The sequence below is a fragment of the Berghia stephanieae genome, chromosome 8, assembly GCF_034508935.2.
Source record: "Berghia stephanieae isolate SIO BIC M18660-M18661 chromosome 8, UCSD_Bste_1.3, whole genome shotgun sequence".
NCBI lineage: Eukaryota > Metazoa > Mollusca > Gastropoda > Nudibranchia > Aeolidiidae > Berghia > Berghia stephanieae.
In genome coordinates, this window is record NC_088367.1 from 44,541,500 (window position 1) to 44,561,499 (window position 20,000).

A 20,000-nucleotide genomic window follows, 5' to 3' on the forward strand; every position below is an offset into this window, starting at 1 on the left:
GCTTTATACTGTTGGATTTTGACAAAAAGTCGTGTTTAAAAAATGGCCAGAAAATTGGGTTGTTTTTTTTTTTTTTCAAATATTGATCGATTAAGACAAATATCAGATTGTGAAAAAGTCTCTAAATTGACACTTCAAAGAATACAGTCTTGAGATATTTGATAAGTTTGAGTTAACAAAATATTATATCGATATTTAGAAAAATAACGTGAATTGAAGTCATTATATCGATATTTAGAAAAATAGCGTGAATTGAAGTCATTATATCGATATTTAGAAAAATAGCGTGAATTGAAGTCATTATATCGATATTTAGAAAAATAGCGTGAACTGAACTCATTATATCGATATTTAGAAAAATAGCGTGAATTGAACTCATTATATCAATATTTGGAAAAATAGCGTGAATTGAAGTCATTATATCGATATTTAGAAAAATAGCGTGAACTGAACTCATTCTATCGATATTTAGAAAAATAGCGTGAATTGAAGTCATTATATCGATATTTAGAAAAATAGCGTGAACTGAACTCATTCTATCGATATTTAGAAAAATAGCGTGAATTGAACTCATTATATCGATATTTGGAAAAATAGCGTGAATTGAAGTCATTATATCGATATTTAGAAAAATAGCGTGAATTGAAGTCATTATATCGATATTTAGAAAAATAGCATGAAGTCATTGTATCGATATTTAGAAAAATAGCGTGAACTGAACTCATTATATCGATATTTAGAAAAATAGCGTGAATTGAACTCATTATATCGATATTTAGAAAAATAGCGTGAATTGAACTCATTCTATCGATATTTAGAAAAATAGCGTGAATTGAAGTCATTATATCGATATTTAGAAAAATAGCGTGAATTGAAGTCATTATATCGATATTTAGAAAAATAGCGTAAATTGAAGTCATTATATCGATATTTAGAAAAATAGCATGAAGTCATTATATCGATATTTAGAAAAATAGCGTGAATTGAAGTCAAAGATTTTCTGGCCATAATGAAAAAAAAGTGTTTTGTATGCGTAATGCAACACATTATAATATTATTATTTTATCAATAAGTTTTCACACTCCGTGGAAAACCCACGCTTCATTCAGGAGGAGAAATTATTTTAGAGTACTAGATGTTTTGTCGTGAGAAAATAACAGATGACTATCCGTTTTACTTTTACGTCAGATGATACCCTTATATTATGATGCTTTTGGGGGGAATAAAAATCGATATCAGATACCATTGAAGTTGTAATAATCGATAATACATTGTAAAATACAGTCGAGCCCAATTTGGTAGTTAGTTACAAATGAGGACGATACACATTCGAAATTTCTGGTTAATTTTATTTTTTGTTCAATGGGTAACCTAATGTGTTGGAAAACAGTATTATGATACACCTGTCGTTTTGGGGGAAAGCCTGATTTTAATATAGGATAATAGCCCCCTCCCGGCCCCTCCCCACCATAAAAAAAAACAAAAAAAACAAAACAAAGCAAAACAAAAAAAAAGAAAAGAAAGAACAAACAAACAAAACAAACAAAAACAACAACAAAAAAAAAAAAAAAACAAAACAAAAATAACAAAAAAAAAAAAAAAACAACAAACGAAACAGCAAAAAAAAAAAAAAAAAAAAAAAAAAAAAACAACAAAAGAGAAACAAAAAATAAAAACAACAAAAGAAAAACTAAAAAAACAAACAAACAAACAAAAACAACAAAAAGCAAAAAAAAAAAGCAAGAAACAAACAAACCCTATGAAGATTAGGGCATTTGAAATCAATATATATATATCACAAAAACAGTGAGCTCCAGGAATACCAGATGTGTCTACTCAACCTCAGTTCCTCATTTGACAATAAAGCACTGAACATACACATCGGGGAAGTCGAGTCTAATCTACACAGCTGTCATTTTGGATTTTATAAAAGTAAGCATCCAAACATCACGAAAAGAGTGAATGCTCGAAACAAAATTGTAGAAGTTGATCATAATTATACTTGAATATACATATATATATATATATATATATATATATATATATATATATATATATATATATATATATATATATATATATATATATATATATATATATATATATATATCCTTTCTTAAAAATATATAGCCTTGTGGAGAACATTGTGCTTATTTGAGTCAATAAAAAAATTGATACGGCGCACAACTCTACTGAAAGATTGGAAAAATAGAAATGTATTTTTTACAGATAGATAAACAGATAACTTGATTTCCTTTTATAATTTAAAGTCAATTTGAAAGTTCGTTGAGTAAAACACATATCATAAATAATTTACCGAAGACACTAACAACTCTATCTCTCCAGTAGAGTCCTTACTTCCGTTGTGTTGATTGAGCAGTGATCAGTGTTGTTATGTAGTAGTGTGTTCTCATTGCGTGTATGTTTATGTGTGTGTGTATATGTGTGTGTGTGTGTGGTGTATATATGTGTGTGTGTGTGTGTTTTGGATTGTGGTTGCGTCGAAGAAAAAAAAAAGGGTGGGGGGGGGGGGGGTGTCCATCAAGTAGAGAAATTCATGAGCAATGGGGGGGGGGGGGGGGGGGGGGGAGGAGGGGTGTGTGCTAGGAACTGTCAGATTGGCATTTTCAGCAAATCGTGGCATTCATAGTGATATAATTCACTTGATCACATGACGGTATTCGGATTTACAGAAATTTTAAACAAGTTTCACGGATTAACAACATTGTCACAGTAAAGGTTGTTCACAATTATCTTATTAAATTTTATTTTATTAAGAACTGAATTCATCTCACTCCAGTTATATTTCGGTAGGCTTAGATAAACTTTACCTTCTAATATTAGATCGTCTTTCCTTTTATAGCCTTCCCTCGAATTAATTTCTAATTAGTGAATACTTTTCGTTCTACATTCTGTCACGTAGCCATTTATTATAAAAGGTGATAGGTCTAATATTCGACACTCACTTTCTCTCCACAATCTATGCCGGACGGCCAGTCGCTCTATTCCTATATATATACTGGAAGATTTTTATCTTTTGGGACTTTGTAGATATTATATCTACACCATTAAGACGCCGGAGCTTTTAACTTTGATTGTATAATCTTCAAGGATCAAACCCAAGCCCGCTGTCAAAGGACTACACAATAACTTCTTACCAATTGCCTGGAAGTGGAATTTTACGAGTCCAATCCTGTTATCAGAGGAATAGATCATCCAAGCCCATCAACTGCCTGGAAACGTAAACTTACGAACCTGACATATTATCATAAGTTACGTAAAATATTCATATCTCTATTTGTAACTGCCACGATCACTGTTTATCTCTTTTAATTAAATTTCATCATTATTTTTATTTCATTGTAAACAAATCGTTAATTGTTTTTCATTTATAGTAACTAGTAAATTCTGGGCCTCATTCTACATATATCTTTATGCATAGTCGAGTAGCTCTTTACTCACTTGAGACCATGACATTTTGGAGGGGACACATATAAAGAATTGAATTTATTTAGTTACTTATATCTATTTCATCTAACTTTAAAGTTTAAATTGTAAAACTCTTAATTGCCCCACTTGATCATATTTTAATTGAACTCCCTATTTACAGGATTAATTTTTTTTCTTTTTCATTTCTTCATTTAAATGGAATCGCAATTTATCCATTCATTCTTTCATTCAAATTGAATAGCATTTTATTGATTCATTCCTTCATTCATTTATTCATTTATAAATTATTCATTCATTCATTGTTCATTCATTTATTCATTCATTCATTCATTCATTCATCCATTCATTCGTTTATTCACTCATTTATCCAATCATTCATACATTTATTCCTCCCTTCATTCTTTCATTCATACATTATACATTCATTCATTCATCTATTCACTCAGTTTTTCATTCATTCATTCATTCCTTGTCCACTTTGTTATTATATCACTCATTTCATTTTGTTGTTTGCCTCATTCATGAATTGTTTTCAATATGTTTACATTCCATAACGATTCATTCACCTATCATCCAATCACTCAGTGTTGTGAACACATTTTGTAACTATTGTAAATCTTACGATATTTTATTGTTTTGTATTTCAGACATCACTGTTAAACACTCTTCAATGCCTAATTACAATTGTTGAACAACCATTGAACAAGAGAGAGGTCCCAGCTACGAACTGAGTTGGTAAATATATCCTTCATTATTCTCTTTTACATGAGTTGGGCATCACATAGTAACTATAGACATCGTGATTTGTTTTGCATAGTGATTTGTTTTAAATGCATTTTTGGCATATTACTGTTACCGAAAACCACTTATATATTATGTTCTGAAAAGTGAGTCTTTAAAAACTAAATAATAATAAAAGGAGTCTACTAGCCGTCGTGTTATATTTAGTGATAGATAACTTGGGATTATTTTGGCATCCTATTATTGTTATCACACTAGTATATTAGCGTCATTGCGAATAATTGTACACAAACTAACGACGAGTCACACACATTGGTGATACATTTTTCGTAGTAACATAGTTTAGAGTACACGCGATTGACACATTGTTATTGACACAAGTCATAATAACTCCGCATTGTATTGACACATTGCTTTATAAGATATAACGATAAAAGGCATCAAATTCAACATACATAATAAGTTGAAATAAGAGAGAGAGATTTCTAAAAATAGAACAGTTCATTCCAGTAAGTGTAAATAAATAAAACAGTCAGTAACAGTATCCTGTCAATATAATATATATAAAACATCGTAACTAATTTATTGCAAAAATGGAAGCATATAAAAGATACTTAAGTCTCGCAAAGGACTTAGAAATACCCCAGGAAAGGATATTTTCATAGTGCGAAGAGAAAATAAAAGAAGAAAAAGAAGAAAGAATTCGTAGAGAAGAAAATGAAGAAAGAATTCGTAGAGAAGAAAATGAAGAAAGAATTCGTAGAGAAGAAAAAGAACATGAAGAAAGAATACGTAGAGAAGAACGAGAAGAAAGAGCCCAAGAAAGGGAACTAAAAAGACAAATAGCTTTAGCAGAAGAAGAAACCAAAAGGACCCAAATGATGCTGGAAATTGAAAAAACAAAAACCGGTCATGAAAGAAAACATAATAATAGTGATGAATTTTTCGTGAAACTTCCACGCATGCCAACATACGATGAACGCTCAGACTGTCTAGAATCCTTCTTACACCGATTCGAAGTTCAGGCTAAAGGTTATCGTTGGCCAGAAAGCAAATGGGCCACAGCCTTGATTAACTGCTTATCTGGAGAACCGCTAAAAGTTTTCTATACCTTAACAACTGAAGATGCAGATGACTATGGAAAAATTAAAGAAGCTCTACTAAAAAGATTTAGATTAACGGAAGATGGTTACCAGGAAAGGTTTCACACTGCAAAACCGGAAAGTGGAGAAGACTTTAATACATTCGTGAACCGAATTACTCAATTTCTAAATCGGTGGCTTGAGTTGGCAAACGTAAAACAAGACGACTTTGCAGGCCTTTACTATCTCACGCTGAAGAATCGAATCTATCAAGCTTGCAACCCAGATTTAGTCGCATTCTTTAAAGAGAGAAAGCCAGAAAACTTGGACAAATTAAAAATCTACGCAGAAAACTTTAACAGCGCACATCCATTGACACCCCTTAGCAGAACATTGAAGGAACCATACTACGCTGCTGCTGCTCAGAGTCCATGTACACCTAAAGTTCAGTACTCAAATAGAACGAGCCGATCAATCACTCGGAACACGCAAGTGAAACAAGATGATCATAGTAACAAACCATGGAACAAACAGTTCAATAGAGACCATAGCCGACCCTATCAAAACAAAACAAGAAATAGCACTGACAATAATACTGAGTATAAGAAAACCAACAAACCTATAATTAAATGTCAATATTGTGGAATGAAAGGCCACACAGCAGACAAATGTTACAAAATCGTGGGATATCCAAAAGAAACTGCAAATGCATCACTCCAAACAGGTGTAAACAATCAGACACGAGTAATGTCAGGAGAAAATATAAATGTGTATTGCGTGAAAGGTATGTCACTTTTAACACAAACTCACAAATCAGGATCGCTATTTTTTTGTGAAGGCAAAGCTAATGGAACTGATTGCAAAATATTGAGAGACACAGGATGCAGTACAGTAGGAATAAAAGCATCTTTGATCAATGACGAAGACAAAACTGGAAAAACGGTACAATGCATCACATTCAGTGGCACAGTCGAAACCTTTGAAACAGCTAATGTGTATATAGAAACACCATACTATACAGGAATAGTGGAATGCTGTATACTTCCCAACCCCGTCGCTGATGTTATTGTTGGCAATATAAAAGGTCTTAAAGACAACCCAACAGATGTAAAAGAATGGTCATTAACCCAAGAAACAGCTTGTCTAGCAGAAACAAGAAAGATGACTAAGACAACAGAGAAGCCAATGACTATTTCTCTTGAACCACAACAATTTGACAGGAACACGTTCATTGAAGAACAGAAAAAGGACCCGACTTTAACTTCATATTTCAATATCGCAAACAAAGGGACGAAATCAAAAGTTGAATACATCATTGAAAAAGATATTCTGTTCAGGTTACATAGGAAAAGAAACAAAATAGCTAAACAACTGGTCACGCCGAGTATTTACAGAAACAAAATCCTTGGAATAGCGCACGATTCAATAACTTCTGGACATCTTGGGAGCTCTTCCACATTGAAGAATATCCGAGAATTTCACATGGCCTGGAATTACTAAAGACGTCCGAGAATATGTGAAATCGTGTGACACATGCCAAAGAAGAGTCGCAAAAAGCAGAATACCGAGATTGCCATTAGAGACAACCCCAGTTATTGAAAAAGTTTTTCAAAAAGTTGCAATTGACATTATAGGCCCTTTAACAAAATCAGATAGAAACCATACACACATACTAACACTAGTCGATTACGCAACCAGGTGGCCAGAAGCGATAACATTGAAATCAACTACATCGGATCACATAGCTGAAGCATTGATGACAATTTTTACTAGAATAGGCATACCAAATGAGATACTGTCGGACAATGGACCCCAATTTACATCACATATGATGCATGAAACCATGAAACTCATGGGAATCCAACACTCATTCACAACTCCCTACCACCCCCAAGCAAATGGTCTTTGTGAAAGATTTAATGGCACTCTAAAGAATATGTTAAGAAAAGTGTCAGCAGAAAAACCAGATGATTGGGATAGATACTTACCAGCAATCCTATTTGCATATAGAGAAATACCCCAAGAATCTACAGGCTACTCCCCATTTGAGTTGATGTATGGACGATCACCTCGCGGCCCGATCAATATAGTAGCCGACATTTGTAAAGGGAATGAGGAGGACAATAACGAAATTATGTTTGCTTACGAATATGTAAGAAAGCTGAAAGACAGAATAGAGGACACGTGTAAGCTAGCACAGGAATCCGTCACTAAAAAAGCAGAGAAATACAAGGAATACTCCGATCGAAAAAGCAAGTCAAGAAAATTTGAGATTGGTGACAAAGTACTAATACTCTTACCCGATGACTCGAGTAAACTTTTAGCTACATGGAAAGGACCATTCAAAATAACAGCAGTAAAATCTAATGTTAATTACGAGATTCAAATTAACAACACAACAAAGACATTCCATGCAAATACGCTAAAAAGTATTTTGATAGAGACACAGTGTCGCAACCTATGTTTACTAATATCGAAGCTTCAAATGCAGGATTAATCATACCGTTGGTCATGGGACACAGACACCCGAGACAGAAAAACAAACAAAAATCGCACAATTGCAACCACCTAAGACAAAAAAAGAAGTACGCAAAGTACTTGAGCTCCTAAATTTTTACAGGAAATACATTTACAACTTCGCGCACATCGCGACACCGCTAACAAATCTGACAAAGAATGGGTTACCGAACAAAATTGTTTGGACAGAAGTTTGTCAGAATAACTTTAACCAATTAAAGGCATTACTCTGTTCAGAACCAATTCTTAAATTACCCGACATGTCAAAAGAATTTGTTGTAAGAACTGACGCGTCTGATAAGGGCATCGCAGGTGTACTATTACAGGAACATGAGGGAACTTTAATGCCTTGCTTATATGCAAGCAGAAAATTATTGGACAGAGAATCACGATACTCTGTAATAGAGCGTGAAGGACTGGCCATCGTCTTTGCTTTAAAGACATTCAGCAGATATCTACTGCTAAAAGAGTTTGTGGTCGAAACGGACCATAAACCACTCACGTACATAAGAAATAACAAAATGAATAATAGTAGAGTACTAAGGTGGAGTCTATTTTTGCAAAATTACACTTTCAGTATCTCTCACATACCAGGCTGTGAAAATATTCACGCCGACCTACTTTCTCGATTAGTGTAAACACGTGAGAAGGGTATAACTTAACCTCCCATGCATACTGTTAGTTACCTCGCAAACTATGCCAAATCAGAACGCACAAATTCGATAATTTTATTTGTAAACATGATGACCCAACTTAATGTAACATTGAGTATTGTTTGGATATATATACCATACCCATTCATGATTTGGGAAATCTTCTCTTTATCTATTATTGTTATGAATTTTCACTCATTTATGATTAATAATTGAAATGTCAATATTCCATTTACATTTTCATTCATTTCATATCATCGACTTAAATCATGCTTCATTGCCATCACTATTTTTTATCACAATGATTTGTAATCACATTGCCATCATGTTGTTCATCACAATGATTTGTAATCACAATCTTTCATTGTTATTGTCACCCATTCATATACCTACGTTAATATAAACATTTCCATGTCTAGTTAATAAATAATTTAATTGTAGCACAAATCATAACAATGGATTAATGCTAGAGTATCATGATAGTAAATTTACTTCCGTTTGTAAAATCTATCTTTCCCATAATGGTTAAAGAGTATATTTTAAACGTGGTGGGGGTGTCACAGTAAAGGTTGTTCACAATTATCTTATTAAATTTTATTTTATTAAGAACTGAATTCATCTCACACCAGTTATATTTCGGTAGGCTTAGATAAACTTTACCTTCTAATATTAGATCGTCTTTCCTTTTATAGCCTTCCCTCGAATTAATTTCTAATTAGTGAATACTTTTCGTTCTACATTCTGTCACGTAGCCATTTATTATAAAAGCTGATAGGTCTAATATTCTACACTCACTTTCTCTCCACAATCTATGCCGGACGGCCAGTCGCTCTATTCCTATATATATACTGGAAGATTTTTATCTTTTGGGACTTTGTAGATATTATATCTACACCATTAAGACGCCGGAGCTTTTAACTTTGATTGTATGATCTTCAAGGATCAAACCCAAGCCCGCTGTCAAAGGACTACACAATAACTTCTTACCAATTGCCTGGAAGTGGAATTTTACGAGTCCAATCCTGTTATCAGAGGAATAGATCATCCAAGCCCATCAACTGCCTGGAAACGTAAACTTACGAACCTGACATATTATCATAAGTTACGTAAAATATTCATATCTCTATTTGTAACTGCCACGATCACTGTTTATCTCTTTTAATTAAATTTCATCATTATTTTTATTTCATTGTAAACAAATCGTTAATTGTTTTTCATTTATAGTAACTAGTAAATTCTGGGGCCTCATTCTACATATATCTTTATGCATAGTCGAGTAGCTCTTTACTCACTTGAGACCATGACAAACATCAACGAATATTACTGCTGATATTACTGTCGTTTTTATGCCATCGATGTGATAATTATTGCCCTGGGAAATATTTAGTTAAACGTTTCGGCAAACTGTCAATTGGTTCTGTCTAGCTTCTCGCCCGAACAAACCAAAAGTAGACAGATTCGGGACTTGATATTTTTCGCGTCCGTTTCAGATTTTCATTTGACCTCACATAAGTAAACGGGAGACATTCCGAAAGCTCCTACATCCCCAGTATTCATTCAAATTGTATTTTCACCGTTGATCTTTTGTCAGGCGTTTTAAAAACTATAGAACAAATCTTGATAGATTGTGAGAGTTTAAAATTTCCTAATTTGACCATTGTTTTGATTCTCGGCCGCCATTTTAATTTGTGAAGTATTGAAGGTAGTGCAAAGCACTCCCAAGTAAAGCGTGGTAAAGACTTGCGACTTATTGATATTGATATCTACTGACTGATAAACTAAAATCATGCCGAATAAAGCATGGCAGCGACGACAAGCACATCGATTAAAATGTGCATCTAATCGTAATCAAGGTAATAAAGAAAATGATTCTGGCAATATCGAATGAAAATAATTCTTTCCCCGCGAAATTGCGGGCTTTTTACTAGTATATATATATATATATATATATATATATATATATATATATATATATATATATATATATATATATACACTATAACCGCCATTGAGTGCAACAGACGGTACGAGTTATATTCCATTTTATTTTATTTGTTTTCCACGTTTATTCGTTTATTGTTGTGCTGACGAAGGGTTTGTACCCGAAACGCCCATTGTCTGTATTGTTTCCATCAGAAGCCTCTCCATTTTCACTCTTTCGTGATTATTTTCTATAGAACGCTACCTCTTGTCGAAATGCTACACCGTGCAAATAAGAGTTTTTAACAACCGTGACGTCACTTCCCTCACAATGACGCATAATAACTGTTCTCAACTATCGGAACAATGGCGTACGCCGTTATCTCCACCACCGCCCTTATGAAATACTTCTCCAACGAGCATAAAAGTGTATCCAGAAGAGAAAAACATCATAGATCTGATCATGTATTGACTTTTATACATTCTGATTTACATGACATGTGAAAAAGTTCTAGCCAGGATGAAATATAAAAAGTACCGATTTTCTTTGTTTAGAACCAGGATGCTGGTTGCTGGGCGGACATGACGTCAGACTATTGAATCCTATTCTATGAAAGGAATGACGTAATTTATCACAATGTCACACCTTTAGCACCACGACTATCTTGACTTAACTAGATAGATAATCCTTCTCAGCCGTTAGGCCCAAGGAGTCGGACTTTATCCCGGTTTCAATAGCGTGAAACGAATAATAGCAATTGCTTGCTATCCTTTAGATAGGACGCTAGTCTATCACAAAATACTTTCCGCCAGATCAAACAGATCCAGCGACTCAATCATTGGTGGGTGGACAGGAGATCCAGAAAATAAATATTTACCGCACCTGGGATCGATCCCCGGTCTCTTTGCTTGTGAAGGAGTTGTCGGGAACCCAGTATTGACTTACAGAGGATTTTATATTATAATCTTCAGTTTTGAACGCAACCCCCCCCCCCCCCCCCCCCCCCCGAAAAAAAAACCTGAAGAAAAAAACATAATAGAAACAAAACAAAAGGAACAAAACAAACAACAATAAAAAGAAAAAAAGACAAACAAAAAGCAATCCGCCCCATCGGACATCTAAATGTTGTGTTATAACTATTTGATTGCGTAAAATGAATTAATTGATTGTAGGTGTTGCAGGCTGACTATAGATAGTTAGAAGATGACGACACTCAGGTCTTTGTTATTGTTTTTTGCCATCCGCGTTTGTGAGTTGTTCTCACTAAACTGTATTAACCAGACTATAAAAGTTCATGGTTACACAGAGTTTGTGTGTTGGTCCGTTATACTTCCGGATGGCAATGTTGTGAGCTCCTTGGCCGAGCGCATTCTATCTATAGATAGTTAGAAGATGACGACACTCAGGTCTTTGTTATTGTTTTTTGCCATGTGCGTTTATGAGTAATGCTCACTGAAATGTATTAACCCGACTATAAACGTTCATGGATACACACAGTATTGTGTGTTGGTCCGTTATACTTCCGGATGGCAATGTTATGAGCTTCTTAGCCAAGCGCATACTATCTATACACGTTCACAGTTTGGTAGGACAGAGAGAGAGAGAGAGAGAGAGAGAGAGAGAGAGAGAGAGAGAGAGAGAGAGAGAGAGAGAGAGAGGGGGGGAGGCGACCAAAGGGAAGGGGGTTAACAAATAAAATTTGGAAAATTTCTAGAACTAGAATTATTTCCCTTTACGGAAATTGAACTCATGGTAAAAATAAATATACACCGAAATAAATCGAAAAAGAATGTTAAATAAAGCAAATTATTATTGTGCGCCATTGTGGTCTTGTGGTAGGGCATTCGCAACTATTTTTTTTAAATAAGAAAGACGATGCTTTTTATGGCCCGGCCAAGTATTCATTTTACATTTTAGTACAGTGAGACACTAGAAGTAAAGAGCCTTTTTTTTTCTTCAAGGATTCAACTTTTGCGCCGCTAAGAGCGGGACTCGAATTCTGAAGTTATCAGTCAGAAGGCGAGTGCCATATCACTAGACCAAATACAATGTGAAATTGAATGTAAGCTTCAATTTCATATACGAAAACATAATATGGACCTTTCGGGTTTCCCCTTTATCAACAAAACAGGATAAATGAAACACTACAGATGATTGAGATAATGTGGTAGTGGCGTTGTTCAGATGAAATTTCACCAACTGATAAGTACACATCGATTGAAAAGAAACCATGTCCTTGGAAAATGCTCTTTACTCATATTATTTTCTCAACATACTCAGGTGTAAAATGAGTACCTGGTCGGTTAACAGCGTTGTTGCCTCTGTCAAAAAAAGATTTGTAATTTCGCCTAACAGGTGTCATGTCTCGTTCTATATATGTTACGTGTTGCTGTTGGCCAGGGACCCCTTGTAAAGCACGTTTAGTGCTAATTGCGCTATATAAAAGCTCAAGATTTTAAAATTATTTTTAGCCTGTTCGTTACCTTTGTTTTTATCTTGCATTTACAAAAGAGAACTAACTATAATTACATCAACAATGGACGATTGCATTATAGGAAAACGCGAACTTAAGATGAAAGAACTCTAAACATTGAGCTTGGCCATAGGCCAAAATATAAAATTTCTGGGATGTATAGATAGAACGAAGTTGACGTCACTCAGTTCTTTGTTATCGTTTTTTTTTTTTTTGGTCATCCATGTTTATGATTAATTCTCACTAAACTGTATTAAGCAGACTATAAAAGTTCAAGGTTACACATAGTTCAGTGTGTTGGTTCGTTATATTTCCGGATGGCAATATATATAATATACACTCAACATACACTATGTGTAGAGTAGATAGATAGAACGAAATTGACACCACTCAGCTTATTGTTATTATTTTTAGCCGAGCCAGCCATTATTAAACAGACAATACACGTTTAAAGTTACACACAAAATTTTGTGTGTTGGTACATTTTATCTGGCTGGTGGAAGTTATGAGCTTTTTAACCAAACGCATAGCAATAGCATCAATAGATAGTATGCGTTTGGCTAAGAAGCTCACAACATTGCCATCCGGCAGTATAATGAACCAACACACAAAACTATGTGTAACCTTGAACGTTTTTTTTTGTATGTTTCATACCGTTTTGTGAGAAGTACTCAGAAACGTGGATGGCAAAAAACAATAACAAAGACCTGAGTGACGTCATCTTCGTTTTATCTATAGATAGTATGCGCTTGGCTAAGAAGCTCATAACATTGCCATCCGGAAGTATAACGGACCAACACACAAAACTGTGTGTATCCATGAACATTTGAAGTCGGGTTAATACAGTTCAGTGAGCATTACTCAGAAACGTGGATGGCAAAAAACAATAACAAAGACCTGAGTGACGTCATCTTCGTTTTATCTATACAGAAAAACACCGACTCCTCATCCCGTCTTTATTCGACTGTAAAATAAAAATACTCACGCGTGAGTTACTACTGAGTCTGTCAAGGTAAACATGAAAGGTGTACTCACGTACCGTACCCACTTACAAACGAGCTAGAGAATAAGGAAAGGGGAGGAGGAGAGGGGCAGGGCGTGGGTCTACAGTACACAGGGATAAACACACACACACACACAGACACACACACACACACACACATTTTCTTCACGGGCACGTGTAAGATTTTAACCACGAGTCAGTGAGTTTTAGCAATGAGTCAATGAGAGTGTGGTGGAGTGAGTAAGTAGATGGATAGAAGAAGAAAGGTGGTAGCCTGAATACAGCTCAATCATAGACAGATAGAGGGACCAGCCAGGTATAGACATGGTACAAAGACTTTACCTTGTTGGATGGATTCATTCTCTTGTTTGAGGCCAAAATAGGACGAGGATAGATTTCATTTATTGACAAGTTTGTTTTTTTAAACCAAATTATGCTGAAGTATTATACCTAGTTGATGAGATTAAAGTTTACGGTAGCCTGAAACAGCTCAATCTTGTAGGGGACCTGGTATTATGGTACAAAGATTTCATCTTGTGGGATAAATTCATTCTCTTGTTTGAGGCCAACATAGGACGAGGATAGATTTCATTTCATATATTATGGACAATTTTTTTGGACCCAAATTATACTGAATTATTACAGTTGAGTTGATGAAAGGTAGCCTGAAACAGCTAAATCAGTTTTTTTTTTTACTTCGGACAAAGACTATCCTTGTGGGATACATTCATTCTCTTGTTTGACGCCAAAATAGGACAAGGATAGATTTTATTTCATATATGGACAATTTTTTTGTTTTGAACCAAATTATATTGAAGTATTATAGTTGAGTTGGTGAAAGGTAGCCTGAAACAGTTCCATCAGGATTCGATTTTACCTTGTGGGACAGATTCATTCTCCTGTATGAGGCCCAAATAGGACGAGGATAGATTTCCTTTCATATATTGACATTTATTTTTTACCAAAATTATACTTAGTTGAGTTGGTGAAAGGTAGCCTGAATTAGACCAATCAGGTTTTGATTTGGGACAAAGATTATCTATCCTTGTGCGATACATTCATTCTCTTGTGTGGGGCCCAAATAGGACGAGGATAGATTTCTTTTCATATTATACTTAAGTAGCCTATTATAGTTGAGCAGTTGGCGAAAGGTGTCCTGAAGCAGGTCATTCATAAAGGGACCAGTTTTGACATTGTTAAATTTTTAAAATTTAATTTGTGAGATAAATTCATTCCTGTATGAGGCCAGAATCGGACATACGTTTGTAGTTGACCAGGATAAAATTCATTTCCTATGTTGTCACTCTGTTTTTTCCCCAAATAATACATAAGTATAACAGTTGATAGCTTTTTTAATTTGTTTTTGATTTAAAAAAAACAACTTTAATTAACTTAATCATAATTTTATGAAAATTAATTATATAATTTGGCCATTGGACTAACATTTTCAAATCTGGGTCTTTGTAATTTGGTGCCATTTTTGACAGAGGACGAATACCTATAAATAGAATTCCAGACTTCAAAAGGATTAAGGACACAACCTTAATGGTAGGTATCTAGTCCTTTGATTTTTCTTCTTACTCATTATACCTAGTCTGTAATATTGTATTTATGATGACGATGTTGATGATATTGATCAAAATAATAGTAATAATAATTATAATAATAATAATAATAATAATAATAATAATAATAATAATAATAATAATAATAATAATAATAATAATAATAATAATAATAATAATAATAATAATAATAATAATAATATAGTTTTATTTCCCACACGTATTCGGTTCGTTGATGCTTCAGTTACGGATTTTGAAGATCCTCGAAATTGGATAAGAAGCAAATAAAAACATAGTTTTATATAGAGCAATATCCACTAAACGTGTAAAGCGCTTTGAGCACATTTAGTGGATGTTGCGCTTATAAAAGCTCATTTTTTAAATTTTTTAAACGTGCTCAAAGCTCTTTTACAAGTGGTCCATGACCAAACAGCAACACTTAACATGTAGGACGAGACATGGCGCCTGTAAAGCGATATTACAATTTTTTAAAAATGACAGACAGAACGCTGTTAACGGCCAGGTGTTCATTTTACACCTGCGTGCGATGAGAGAATGTGAGTAAAAATACTTTTGCAAGAACTCAACCATGCGCTGAGCAAGGACCTTCTTATCCGAAAGTGTCACACACACAAACACACACACACATACACACACACACACACACACACACACACACACACACCAAGGATTCAAATATGGGCCGAGCGAGTCCCGTACCCAAGACCTTCCGACCCGAAAGCGAATACCATTCCACAGACCACATTATAGCAGTGCAAACAACAAACAACGAACCCGCGGTCTCCAGAAGTCGGTGAGAGAGAGCTCTAGAAATGACCTGAGTTTGATACGAATATTTTTGTGTTCGTAGATAGCTCATACGGTAGAGTCACGCTCTCACCGACCGGAGTTGTCGTACCAATAAGGTCGCAGGTTCAAACCCCACCACCGCCGCGAAAATTTTTATTCTTTATTGTCTTCTGGCACTTTTCTACTCACTTCATCTCTTGTTGTAACCAAACAAACACACACGCGACCACACAAGGTCACTTGCAATTACTATAATAAAGGAACACCTTCGCAGCCTTCCACTGATTGGGCGAGTAACTTCATCGCCGGTCCTGCAGGTAAATTATAATATTCCTTGGCGGAACCCAACCTGTAGAGAAATGATAATGACCCCTACTGTTATAATATTAATGTGATATGTATGTCATGGCCAACCCTGGCAGGACTTACTGACCATAGTAGTAGTGGTAGTATCGAATGGCTACACCTCTATTTTGAATCTTTCAATCCATTCTTCAACTTCTTTTCCTGCCTTATAGGCTGTCTCATAGCCTCCTGATAGGCTTGTCACTGGGCAGTGGATGACGATGTGGTCCATTATATCAGGGCCTCCTTGGCCATGACGGCATGCATCTGATTCTCTCAGATTCCATCTACTGACCATGATAACAATGGCATTCACATTCATAATCAACAATTGATTTATGTCATTAGGGAGCAGGCACTGCTATGCGGTCTTGTGGTATGACATCTCGCTTTCGGATCGGAAGGTCCTGGGTTCGGGCCTCGCTCTATCTAAATGGGCGCGTAGTTGAGTCCTTAGCAAAGGCTCTTTAAACACATTCTCTCACCGTACTCATGTGTAAAATGAGTTATACCTTGTTTTTAACAGCGTTGTCTCTTTCGAAAAAAAATGAAATATCGCATAACAGGCGTCACGTCACATCCTACATGTTAAATGGTGCAGTTGCCCCTTGTAATAGCTTTGAGCACGTTATGTGGATATTGCGCTATATAAAAGTTTTTAAAAATATATATAAGATAAAAATATGTTAAAAGTGTGTATGAAACAGTGCCAGACAAAGCAAGAGAGAAACATATAAGAAGAAAAAAAATATCCGAAAATAAGTCTTCCCAAAAATCTCTCTCTCTTTCTATCTCTCTCTCTCTATCTCTCTCTCTCCCTCTCTCTATCTATCTATCTATCTCTCTCTCTCTCTCTCTCTCTCTCTCTCTCTCTCTCTCTCCCCCCCCCCCCCCCGCACCCATTCGAGGATGACTGATTTTTTGGGATGGTTTTTTTTCTTGTATTTTTCTTTCTTGTTTTGTCTGGCACTATTTTATACACACAAATTTCCGTTCTTTATCGAAGTGATTTAATTGTATTTTTTACACTGCAGCTGCAGGTGTTGCAATTATACAGAGTTTATGTTCCTTTCACAAGGAACCAATTGAACTTTAAACTGAGAAGAAAAAATACCTCAACCAAATCAAGACAATAACCTGTTTCTCCTCCTCCCCCCCCCCCCCCCCCCCCACCCACCACAACAAAAAAAAAAAAAAAAAGAAAAGAAACAAGAACCGAAAAATGCATAAACAAAATAATAACAAAACAAAACCTGCCTACCCAAATAAAAATAAAAAAGCAAAACGAAAATAAAAGCAAAAACTTAAAACAAAAACAAAACAAAATTTATGATGTTGAACGATCATGATATTATACGACGATGCCATTATCAAGCATCACAAGATCCTGCAACGTTATGGTTCCTGACGTCTCTCCATCTCTAGCTACCTGTGGTGTTTACAATGAGGAATTACCTGACTATTAAAGTGCTGTAGCACCAGCCATGCTCAAATTGAGGAGCACCCCCCCCCCCCCCACTTATTCCCAGCCGTATATATTATTTTGATATTTACCACAATGTTGGAGTCAGTCTAGATCGATGTTTCAGGCCTTTTCAGCCATCGTCAGGACTGTGTGTTACATGCTCCATTGCTACATGTCGAGCACTATTCGTACCATATTTGTATCCAACACGATTAAATATATATATATACATATATATATATATATATATATATATATATATATATATATATATATATATATATATATATATTTCTATGTGCTCTTGTGGTATGGCACTCGCTTTTGGATCCGAAAGTCCTGAGTTCATACCTGGCTCGTCGAATTGTTGAGTCCTCTTTACTCACATTCTCTCACCGTACTCAGGTGTAAAATGAGTACCTGGCCATTAACACAGCGTTGTCTATGTCTCGTGCTACATGTTTACATGTTGCTGTTGGCCAGGAACCATTTGTAAAGCGCTTTTAGCACGTTTAGTGGGTAATGCTCTATATCTAAAAAAAAGCTCAACTTTTTAAAAATGTCACGGTCAGCCTGTCTAACTGTCCCTGGTTTACTATGGAATCCACCATACCATCATAATCAATGTGATTTACTTATAGAAGGAACGAAGTTGACGTCACTCAGCTCTTTGTTATTGTATTAAGACAGCCACTTTATGATTATTTGTTGAAAAAGTTAAATCAATGAGATAACAGGAATGAAAAAAAAAAAACAAAAACAAAAACAAAAACAAAACAAAACAAAACAAACAAACAAACAGACAAAAAAAAACCAACAACAAAAAACAAAAAAAACAAAACAAAAACAAATCGATAACCCCCCCCCCCCCCCCCCCCCAAAAAAAAAAAAAAACAAAACAAACAACAAAAAAAAAAACCAAAAAAAAAACCAACAACTCATTGTTACACATATCTAGTTTTGTGCATTGGTACGTTATATCTGACTGGCGGATATTGCGAGTATATATATATATATATATATATATATATATATATATATATATATATATATATATATATATATATATATATATGAGCCAAGGTCAAAAGGTGCCAATTTTTTTTCTCAAAATAAAAGTGACATAATAGTCCATTCAGGTTTCTATATATGTAGCAAAAACCCTGTACTTCATGAATCAAAGGCCCTTTAGATAACTTTAAGGTCTAACGCATCATAATATCGTCAACAATACCTATAGGTTGCTGGTGTCACCTGTGACCGGTGACACCGAAATGAGACAAAAAACTCAATAACCAAATGGTTTTTGTTGAGTATCAAACTTTATTTAGTAAGTTATAGACAAAAGGACACAATCAACAACAATCATAGTACAATAATATTACCAACTATTGGAGAAAAGTTGCTTTTTGGTGTCATCGGTCACAAGCAACATAGAATGCAAATATATTATTTCATAGAAATGTTTGTACATTAACAACAACAACAATATTGCATATGCTTATCACCAGCAATGTTCAGAAACGTTTGGAATAAAATGTTGGGAAATAATGTGACCAAAGCATATCTTATTTAGCGACATTGTGTCACTTGTGACATTAGACCGATGACACCATTACTTATGTCACAAGCAATACCAAATTGCAATTTCGACAATATATCATTAATTTCAGTCAAACCAGTGTAATAACCACAGTTATATATGGAATTTAATAATATTTCAGAAACCAAAGACTTCAAAAAATAGAAATATACATGGAAATTAGAGCATCTGAATGTGACTTGTGACATAAGACCGGTGACACCATTACTTATGTCACAAGCAACACCAAATCACACTTTCGTCCATAATATAGCATTATTTTCAGTCAAAAAAGCACAATAACCTACTATAAAATGAAATTCAATAATATTTTAAGAAACTAAATACTTTCAAATTGGAAATATACTTAGAAATTAGTAATACCATTGTTGC

The 20,000-nt window shown here is 34.7% G+C and overlaps 1 protein-coding gene across 2 annotated transcripts in view; it reads left to right on the forward strand.

Annotated features, from left to right (window-relative positions):
- The first annotated feature begins 14,131 nt into the window (after positions 1-14,131).
- Positions 14,132-20,000, forward strand: part of LOC144978746 (myosin light chain kinase 3-like) — a 72,243-nt gene continuing 66,374 nt past the window's right edge. Inside the window, exons 1-2 of one of the 2 annotated variants that reach the window (XM_078925180.1) lie at positions 14,132-14,167; positions 15,328-15,388. The gene's annotated coding sequence lies outside the window, so the exon portion shown is untranslated. Of the gene's footprint in view, positions 14,252-15,172; positions 15,389-20,000 lie in introns of both variants that reach the window. The other variant, XM_078925179.1, reaches the window with a different exon arrangement.